General features: G+C 39.8%; 1 protein-coding gene and 1 long non-coding RNA gene across 2 annotated transcripts in view; both read right to left on the minus strand.

The window, feature by feature from the left end:
- The window catches only part of LOC122071342 (guanylate kinase 2, chloroplastic/mitochondrial), a gene marked incomplete in the record, with an annotated part of 36,164 nt that overhangs the window by 25,554 nt on the left and 761 nt on the right, over positions 1 to 9,849 (minus strand).
- LOC122071344 lies at positions 6,230 to 7,552 on the minus strand. The gene is made up of 2 exons (XR_006138158.1): positions 7,039 to 7,552; positions 6,230 to 6,696 (listed from the first exon to the last, which is right to left on the minus strand). It is a non-coding gene; the product is annotated as an uncharacterized LOC122071344 (long non-coding RNA).

Here is a 9,849-nt window from a genome sequence, read left to right on the forward strand (position 1 = left end):
CTTTATACACCTTTAGTGCCCTTTATTTCCACTTGGTCCTTATTTTTTATTTAGTTCCAAGTTTAATGTTTCCCCTCATACAGTACACCACACTTACTTTGTTCGTTCTCTTGTAGTTGATCTTCCATTTATTTACTATTTTGCCACTCCTTTTATTTGTATTCCTTTGTGTTTAGGTTTAATTTCTCTTTCCTAACGGAAAGTTAGCTAGTTAATTTATTGATGAAAGGCAAAGCAGCAATTTCGACTCATGATCTGTGGTAGATATGCTATCAAAGACCAACCACATCATCATTAAGTTTGAGGATTATGTATTCATTGAATTCTCTGTTTCTTTGTATTGTGATGGTGCTTATTGGAAAGTTGATGCGGATCCGGGTTCCAAAATTGGAAATCAGATCGCTTAGGGCCCACTTAATTAATAAATAGCACAATTTTGTAACCAAATACCAAAAGAGAATGGCAGTTCTGTAAATAGGTGGAAACTTCTAACAAGTAATGGCAGAACTGTAATTTTCTAAAACTTCAGGTCATGAAAAAAAATTAAGGGAAAGGGAAGGTAACATGAGTAACAAATGGGTAAAATTGGAATGACAAAAGAATAGAGAAAGTGGGAAATAGAAGTAAAAGACAGGGGTATAATAAGAAAACAGAACTAAAGGGAATTAAACCACACTCACAATTCTCTCTTCTCCTTCCTTAGACAACCAGCAAAGGCGGAAAAAACCCAGTAGCTTGTGAGAGGGAAATCTCCTTCAACTCTCCTCTATTAGGCCTGAGATTCCAGGCGATGATGCTTCACTAAAGGGCCTCTTGATTCCAGATGGGAAATACTTCAAAACAGGAATGCAAACAGGGACTGTAGTGCCTGCAACCCAGATCTGGCGGTAGATTTAGGTAACCTGAGTTGCAGGTTTTTGTTTCTCACAGTAGGAATCACCTTCAGGCCTGATTTTCAAGGGTTAAGGTCGCCTTGGGGAGAACTTCCTTCAACCAAAAGCTTGACCCAAACAACTCACACACAAAGGAGCTAGAAGCACCTCAGTAAGGCTGCAACTGTCACCCAGAACAGGGGCTGGGAGAGAGAAACAGCAAGAAGAAGAAGGAAAAGAAGGAAAAGAAGAAAAGGGGGGAAAAGAAGAAGATGAAATAAGAAACAGTTCAGAAAAGAGAGAGAGGGAAACCACCCATGGCAGCCATCGTTTTCAACCAAAACATAATCCTCAAATTTATTCAAATCTAATCTCTCAGTTGAGTTCAATAAACCTATTTAAAGACTGAAAACAGACCTACTCTCCTATTTGAAACAAATATTGCATCTAATTAAAATAGAAATAAAATTCTCACTCAATTAAAGATCTACCATACTAATTCTTACTCTAAAAAAGGAAAGATATTCTAAATCAAAGAGATCCCTTCCATCACCCAACTACATCAAAAGTGTTCAAATCTTCACAGTGCATTAGTCAATTAGGTCGACAGTGGTTGGAAGAATGAAATGGCATTGTTGGTCGTGATAGAAAATTGAGCACCCAAGAACCTAGGGTGAAACAGGGCCGAGTTGAACTGGGTTTTTTGAAACCACAGCCCAACCCTGCATCCTCTTACCTCAGCCCAAGCCCAACCCAAACCTGAGGTCGGGTTGAGATACTCAACCCAAGCCCAACCCCAACCCAACCCTGATCAGGCTGGGCTGAGTCGGGTTGGACCTGGTTTACACGATTCCATCTTTCCAACAAGCAAATGTCTTCCTTGACCCTCCTTTTCCTACCCATAAACCTAATACAAATAGAAATAGCCCGAGAGGAAACCCTACCTTTGAACCTGACATTGTCATTTATAGACACTTCAAATCATCAAAAAGCTGCCTCTGGCTCAGAAAATCAGCCATGTATTCGATCATTGAACCATCAAAACTAAAATCCATTTGAAATCCAGCCCAAGAGAAGAACCCCTAAAAAATTAGTTCTCCTTAACTGTCTATAATTCATCAAAATTCCCAAAACTAGGTCAGATTTCACCTTCAACTTGAACTCTTTCAGCAAGTTATCAAGATTTTTGGTTGGCCCACTAGACTGGTAGAGTAATAACAGATTGATACGACGTTGGAAGATAAATTATCTAAAACCAGTGAGGTTTTCCATGGTGGATCATTGAATTCAGACATGAATTTACGAGTGACGAACACGATATTCAATACATCTTATCTCCCTGATTTTAGGGTTCCTGTAGCGAGCATTTGGTTTTCTGATATCAGATTTAGAGTATGAAGAAAATGGACATAAGAGAAGGAAATAATGTTGAAGGAGATTTGCAGAGAGGAAGTAAACGCCATTTCTAATCCTTCAGAGCATCAAAGAAGGGTCAGAATGTATTGTAATTTAAAAAATGGTATTAATAGCTACAATGAGTTGAAATCAGGGTCAGGCTAGGCCAGACAGGGTTTAGCCCGAGGCTTCAACCCTAACCTGGCCCAATCCTAACTCAGGGCCAGATATTTTCAACCCTAACCCGCCTCAGGGCCAGAAATCTAAGCCCAGCCCCTGTTTGGACTCAGGGCGGGCCAGTTCAGGTTCAGGACATCAAGGCCAAACTTACACTCCTACTAGAACCTTTTCACATGCAACAGACATTCGTTCTTCAAGGATTTGTTGATGAAATATGCTTGGAGTCAAAGAAAGTCATACCAATAATCCAGCCACAAGACAACTAGAGGAGGATATTTCGGATGTGGGACAACCAGTAACCATAGTTGCCACAGCGTCAAATCGATCCAAAGCAGTGGAGGGGTGGCTAATCGATTTGGCGATGGATCGCCCATTATGGCGTTGCCATGGCGGTCAAATTGCCCATGTGTCATTTGTTATTTTTCCTATTTTCAAAAGTTATTTAGTATGCTACTTTTTTATTTCCCTTATTTTCTAAAGTTATTTAGCATGCTACAAGCCTACAATATATACCCTATAACATATAAAACCAACATTAAGCAGCATCAAATCAACATAGCCCTATCAAAATCACCCTGCATTTTACAAAAAATCAACCGCTTAGTGAATCAGGCGTGAACTAGCATCCATGGCGGTGCCATAGCGACGCCTATCAGCCAATGGCTACCGCCATTGTGAGTCACATAAATCGTAGCACTGTCATGAACTTCTTTTTCCTCCAGGACGCCAAATCGCTGCCTTGGCGACCCCTAGGCGACGACATGACAACTATGCCAGTAACGACCAAGGGAGATGAGCATGGTTTAAGAACTCAATCGAAACATGCGAAATTTCGCAGGTTTCGACCGTATCCCCAAGGCTCGAAACAATATGTCCTATGACTTTTAAAAGTCACAGTTTTCGACCATGTTTCGACCAAATTCGAAACATGGGAAATTTTGACCAAACCAACTGGTTCGACCCTTTGGGTGGAACCAAGTCCTATATAAGTTAGTTTGAAAAGAAACCCAAGCCTTCTTTAGCAGAATTCAACTCACTTTTCTTAGTTTTTTCTCCTAGGAGTGGGAAACTTGGGAAAACAATGGAGATTTCCATTTTTTGCCTAACAAAGTTGAATCTAAGGGTGGTTCTACATAAGAGAGATAGCTTGGACCAAAAAAGTAAGTCCCAATTTCCCCAAAAATCATTTTTTTATATAATATACTTGTAAATAGAGTAGAATTATGTAAATTTTTTATACGTCACTTAGGAGGACCCAATCTACGCATTTACAATGGCCTAATTTTTTTTGCATGTTAATGCTTCTTTTTTTCTATTTTTTTTCTGTTTTTGAAAATGCATCCACCTACGACATATTTCAGTCAACAACTCAACGTAATGATTACTGAACCTTTGGTTCACCACACAAGTATGACTTTATGTGTTTTTTTCATGAAACTAATGATGTGAATGTGTTAGAAATGTCTAAAATAGGATGTACGCAAAAAATGGAAAAAAAAAACACTATTTGAGGGTCGAAACCCAAGTTTACACCAAACTGGAAAAAATTCCCTAGTTTCCTCGAAATTTCTTAGGTTTCCACCGAAATTTCGGTCTCCCCAAGGGTCGAAACCTTGTCGAAATCCGATACCTTGAACCTCGGAGATGAGAAGTGTTACAATCCCAGATACCTATAAACAAACCACAGAAAAGGGAAAAGAACAGAAGAAAAAAGAAGAGAAGAGAGAGAGAGAGAGAGAAGAAAGGACCGAAAGACTCCCAAAAGGAGTAACCTGTGATCTATCCAGAATGGATTGATCACAGGTTAGTCTCTATTTTTATATATTAAAAACTCCAAATTAAAGGAAGTACAGAAATACCCCCAAACCATACAGCAGAAACCCTAACATAATTACCAGAATCGATAGGACAGAAATGCCCCTATCGGTTCTGGTAATTAGCGCTAATCCCTCCTGATAGGATTAGCGCTAAACTCAACACTCTCCCTCAAGCTGGAGCATACACATCACCCATGCTCAGCTTGGTACAACCATTACAAAAACTAGGAGCAAAAAGAGACTTAGTAAACATGTCAACCAACTGATCAGATGAAGGAACAAAGGGGGTCTCGATCAATAGGTCTGGATGCAAACATACCAATATCAGATAAAAGATCCAACATATATTTCCTTTGAAACAGACTGATCCCTTTTTTGCATCAGATCACCTCAATCCCAAGAAAATAGTGAAGTTGGCCCAAGTCCTTGGTCTAAAAGTGTTGCTGTAGATAAGCTTTCACTTGAGAAATTCCTACCTCATCATTACCAGTAAGAATAATATCATTAACATAAACTACCAAGACAACCAGTTTATCACCTCTACGACGAACAAAGACAGAATAATCAAAATAATAATAAGAAAATCCACAAGCAACTACGGTAGTACTGAACTTGTCAAACCATACCCGAGGGAACTGTTTTAGTCCATAGACAGCCTTGAGTAAGCGATACACACGACCTTTATTCTCCCCCTGAGCAACATAACCAGGAGATTGCTCCATATACACCTCTTCCTGTAGATCACCATACAATAAGGAATTCTTGATGTCCAACTGAAACAAGGGCCAATCAAAGTTTCCAGCAAAAGAAATAAGTAGACGAACAGAGTTCAGTCTAGCAACCGAGGAGGTCTCAAAATAATCAACCCCATATGTCTGAGTATACCCCTTGACAACCAGACGGGCTTTCAACAGCTCAACAAAGCCATCAGAATGGTACTTAATAGTGTACACCCAGCGACACCTCACCAAATCCTTGCCAGGAGGTAAATCTACCAGACTCCCGGTACCACAACTCAAGAGAGCATCCATTTCTACATCTATGGCAGCTTTCCATCCAGGAATACTTAAGGCATCAGTATGGGTGCGGGGAATAGGATTAGTAGAAAGAGACAGGCCAAGACCATGGATGGGTGAAGGAAGATGAGACAAGGAAACAAAGTTATCAATAGGATACGTAACCATAGATTTTTGAGTGCAAGAACGTATACCTTTCCTTTCAGCAATTGGTAAGTCATCAGGCGGAGAAGGAAGAGGAGCTTCACCAGAGGAAGGCGACAGAGGAGGAAGTGAATCAGTTGGAGTATTGGTTTCTTCACTTGGTTGTCCAACCTTCTTCCTGCACTGATAAACCTGTAGGGGAGATGAGTCACTGGTACTAGGAACATCAGGGAAGGGTATGAGAAAGAATAGGTGGAGATGGAGAAGACAACTCCATACCAGACTGGAACACCTGAGGAGAAAAAAATGATATGCCCTCAAAGAAGGTCACATCGGCACTAACAAAGTTCCTATGAGTAATAGGGTCATAGCACTTGTACCCTTTCTGAGTACGTGAATAACCCAAAAAAATGCACTTAGTAGACCTAGGAGATAACTTCTGTACTTGCACATGCAAATTATGAACAAAGCACACACTCAAAGACTCGGGGAGGAACAGGAAAACTTGGCAAAGTAATGAACATAATAGAAAAAGGAAACCTTTCTGAGAGAACTGAAAATGGGATACGATTAATCAAGTGACATACAGTCAAAACCCCATCACACCAAAAATGCTTAGGGACATGCATATGAATCATAATAGCTCGAGCTACCTCGAGAAGATGCCGGTTCTTGCGCTTTGCTACCCCATTTTGCTATGGGATATAGGCGCAACTAGTTTGGTGTATCATCTCACGGTTCGCATAAAAATCAGAAATATCATTTTGAGCATATTCTAGAGTATTATCAGAATGAAAAATCTTAATTAAAATACCAAACTGAGTTTTTATTTCATTATAGAATTTTTTAAGCATATATAAAAATTCAGATCTGTCTTTTAACATATAAATCCATGTATGGCGAGAATGATCATCCACAAAAGTCACAAAATAGCGAAAATCAAATCTATTACTAACTCTACAAAGACCCGTACATCAGAATGGACTAAGAAAATGAAGACAGACTACGAGACACAGAGCGAGATGGGAAGGACACACGATGATGTTTGCCCAACTCACATGCCTCACATTCTAACCTAAGAATAGACTTAAAATTAGGAAATTAAAGTTTTAACATAGACAAATATAAATGTTCTAAACGACAGTGCCATTGGAAAGGGGTCACATCCCCAACAGTAGTAGCAGCAGCAGAAGAAGTAGGAGAGCCACAATTGAAATAATATAAACCATCCTTTTCACACCCTCCACCAATCGTCTTCCTCGTGTGAAGATCCTGAAAAACACAGTAAGAGAAAAAAGGTTACTGAGCAATTTAATAAACTAGTTAACTGGCTCACAGAAAGAAGACTTAATGGAAATTGTGAAACATGTAACACATAAGATAAATCCAGAGAGGGGGTAGGAGAGATAGTACCATGGCCTAAAACCGATGTGGAAGCACCATTGGTTAGAATAACATATGTAGAACTGGTACTAAAGGAAAAATTCTTAAAAAGTGATGACTTAGTAGTCATATGAGCAGAGGCACCTAAATCAATGATCCAGGGGGTAGAAGTGGTGGTAAGAAGGGCTGAGGTACCTACATGAGCTAAGGTGACAGCAGATGTAAACCCACCATTGGATGTATTAAAGGATGCCTCGAGAGTGTGCAAGCACCAGAGCAACTGATTGATGTCATCGAGCAGACTGGTAGATGAATCGCTTGAAGAAGGTCTCGGTTTAGCATCAACGGAAGACACTATGTCAGTACCATCATCTGATACTGCATGATTGGCTAACTGGGTTGCCCACTCTGGCTTGCCATGCTTTGCCCAGCAAATCTCTATAGTATAGTTGGGCTTCCCACAATAAGTGCACTGGCGGGCTACACAATCAGAAGGTTGTCCGTTAGAACCTCGACCAATCGATCCACGACCGCAACCACGTCAACGGTTGGCAAGGAAGGCAGAATTGTCTTTGGAAGACTGATCAGATTTAGTTGATGAAGTGATACGATGCAGTCGCGAATAAGTGTAATTCAGAGTAGGGACAGTATCGCCTGCAAGTAAATGGCCCTTTATTGCCTTCAAATCATTATTCAAACCAGTCAAAAATTTATAAACAAAAAACTCATTCCGCTGAGCCTTCAATTTGTCAATGTCTATGGTAAAGGGCTGGAAAACATTAAGTTTTTCAACCATTCCCCTAAAAGTACTGTAATACTCTAAAAGAGATCTATCAGACTGGCGAAACTGGGATAGCTTCTCATAAATATCATATATACGGGTCATGTTCTTTTCTTGAGAGTAAATTTCCTTCAAATCGTCCCATACTCCCTTTACAATAGAGTGAAACATGACATTGGCAGTGACATCTGATTTCATACTATTCCACAACCAGACTAAAATCAAAGCATTCTCCTTCGTCCATTCATCATAACCCTTATCAAATGGTGAAGGAGAATCAGAAGTAATATACTTAAGTTTATCTTTGGCCATAAGATAAACCTTCATAGATTGAGCCCAAAGTAGGTAATTCAAGCTTCCCTTGAGCTTGATAGAAGTAATTTGGACATTGACATTGTCCAAGGCAGATGCAGTAGTCACAGAGGTTGTAAACTTGGTTTCAGCCATGAGAACCAAAAATAAAGTAGACATATATAGTCGTAGAAATACCAAAAAAAACCAGCAAACCACACCTGAACCACTGCAACTAGCGCTAGAGCCCTTGGAGGAATTAATTAGGTCAAAGAAGGAGATATCTGACTTTCACCTAGGAGACCCTGGTTCCATAAAAAAGGAGATGGTTGTGGTCCAAGGTCTTCAAATCTTCAACATAGTACCAATAGAACACCAAATAAATCACTCCATGTGATTTAATACATAGTAGAGGCAGCAATGGGTGGCTGCACACCAGAAGATTTTAGCGCAAAAACAAGATCAACAAGGAGTGTTTTGAAAATCTTGATTTGATTATAGAGGCTTTGATACGATGTTACAATCCCAGATACCTGTAAACAAACCACAGAAAAGAGAAAAGAGAAAAGAAGAGAACAGAGAGATAGAGAGAGAAAGGACCGAAAGACTCCCAAAAGGAGTAACCTGCAGTTTGTCCAGAATTGATTGATCGTAGGTTAGTCTCTATTTTTATATATTAAAAAACCCAAATTAAAAGAAGTATAGAAATACCCCCAAACCATACGGCAAAAACCTTAACATAATTACCAGAATCGATAGGATAGAAATGCCCCTATCGGTTCTGGTAATTAGTGCTAATCCCTTCCGATGGGATTAGTGCTAAACTCAATAAGAAGGTTATTAACTGATTACTCAAAGAGCTAGGAGTAACCCCAAAATGACCATAGGAGAAGTAGTGAGGAAAGACACGCATAGTTTAGGTCTTCTCTCAAGTATGACCTTGAATAGAGTTGTTTGGAGGGCTAGGATCTATATAGCCGATCCCATTTAGGTGGGATTGTATTGAGTTGGTGCGTTCCTTTCTTTTACTTTTTTTTATTATTATTTTATCCTCGCACAGATCCATGTAGTCAGCCCCCATTTAGTTGGAAAAAATTAAGTTGTTGTTGACAAGTGTGCACATTGAGTTTGTTCTTCCTCACGATTTTTCAGCCATGGATGCAACACCAAAGCTTCATATTTTGGATTTTTTTCACCTTGCAAACAAAGAGCCTATAGCCCCCGTTCAAATGCTTTTATTTCTACCTTTTTACAAAAATCGTGGTCGAGTTTTTTCTCAACATTGGGGGAATTGATGTAGGAACACTTCTTTTGACCGGATTGAACCCGTTTGAGAACCCAGATCGAGACCCGGGTCCAATTGATGCAGATATGGCTGCCCTTTCTTGGTTAGACCAACATGACCGGCTGGCTTTGGAAGCCAAGAGCCAAGAAGAACCGGTCCAGCCCAGGGTTTTGGTCCAACAAGGGTTGGAAATAAAATTAGTAGTTTACCTAGTATTTTATTTCATGCTTTTAGTTTCCAGACTTGAACGTAGGAGTAGGATTTATTTCCTTGCTTTGGTTTCCTTTTTATAGTTGTTTCCTAATTTAGGCTAGTTTCCATCTCTAGTTAAGTTTCTAATTTCATGTTCCTATTTTCCTATATATTGGTTGTAATCGACTGAAGATTTAGAGAGCAATTTGATTATTGAATGAATGTGTGAGTGTAAACCTTCTTTTCCCCATCTCTACTCTGATTTCCCCTCCCTTCCCTAAGGGTTCTCCATCAACTTGGTATCAGAGCCGAAGGATCCTATTCCTTCCCCATCTTTCTTCTTCCCTTTCCATTCTCTGTGTCTGATTCCACCGATACTGAGAACACAGAAAAAAAAAAATCGATTCTGTCTTCTCTGTACAAAATCGATCCCCCCTAGTTTCACCGCCTTTCTCTCTCCCAAGTTCCTGCAGTTGAGCCCTTTTAGGGTTTT

The sequence above is a fragment of the Macadamia integrifolia genome, unplaced genomic scaffold (genome assembly GCF_013358625.1).
Source record: "Macadamia integrifolia cultivar HAES 741 unplaced genomic scaffold, SCU_Mint_v3 scaffold_211A, whole genome shotgun sequence".
NCBI lineage: Eukaryota > Viridiplantae > Streptophyta > Magnoliopsida > Proteales > Proteaceae > Macadamia > Macadamia integrifolia.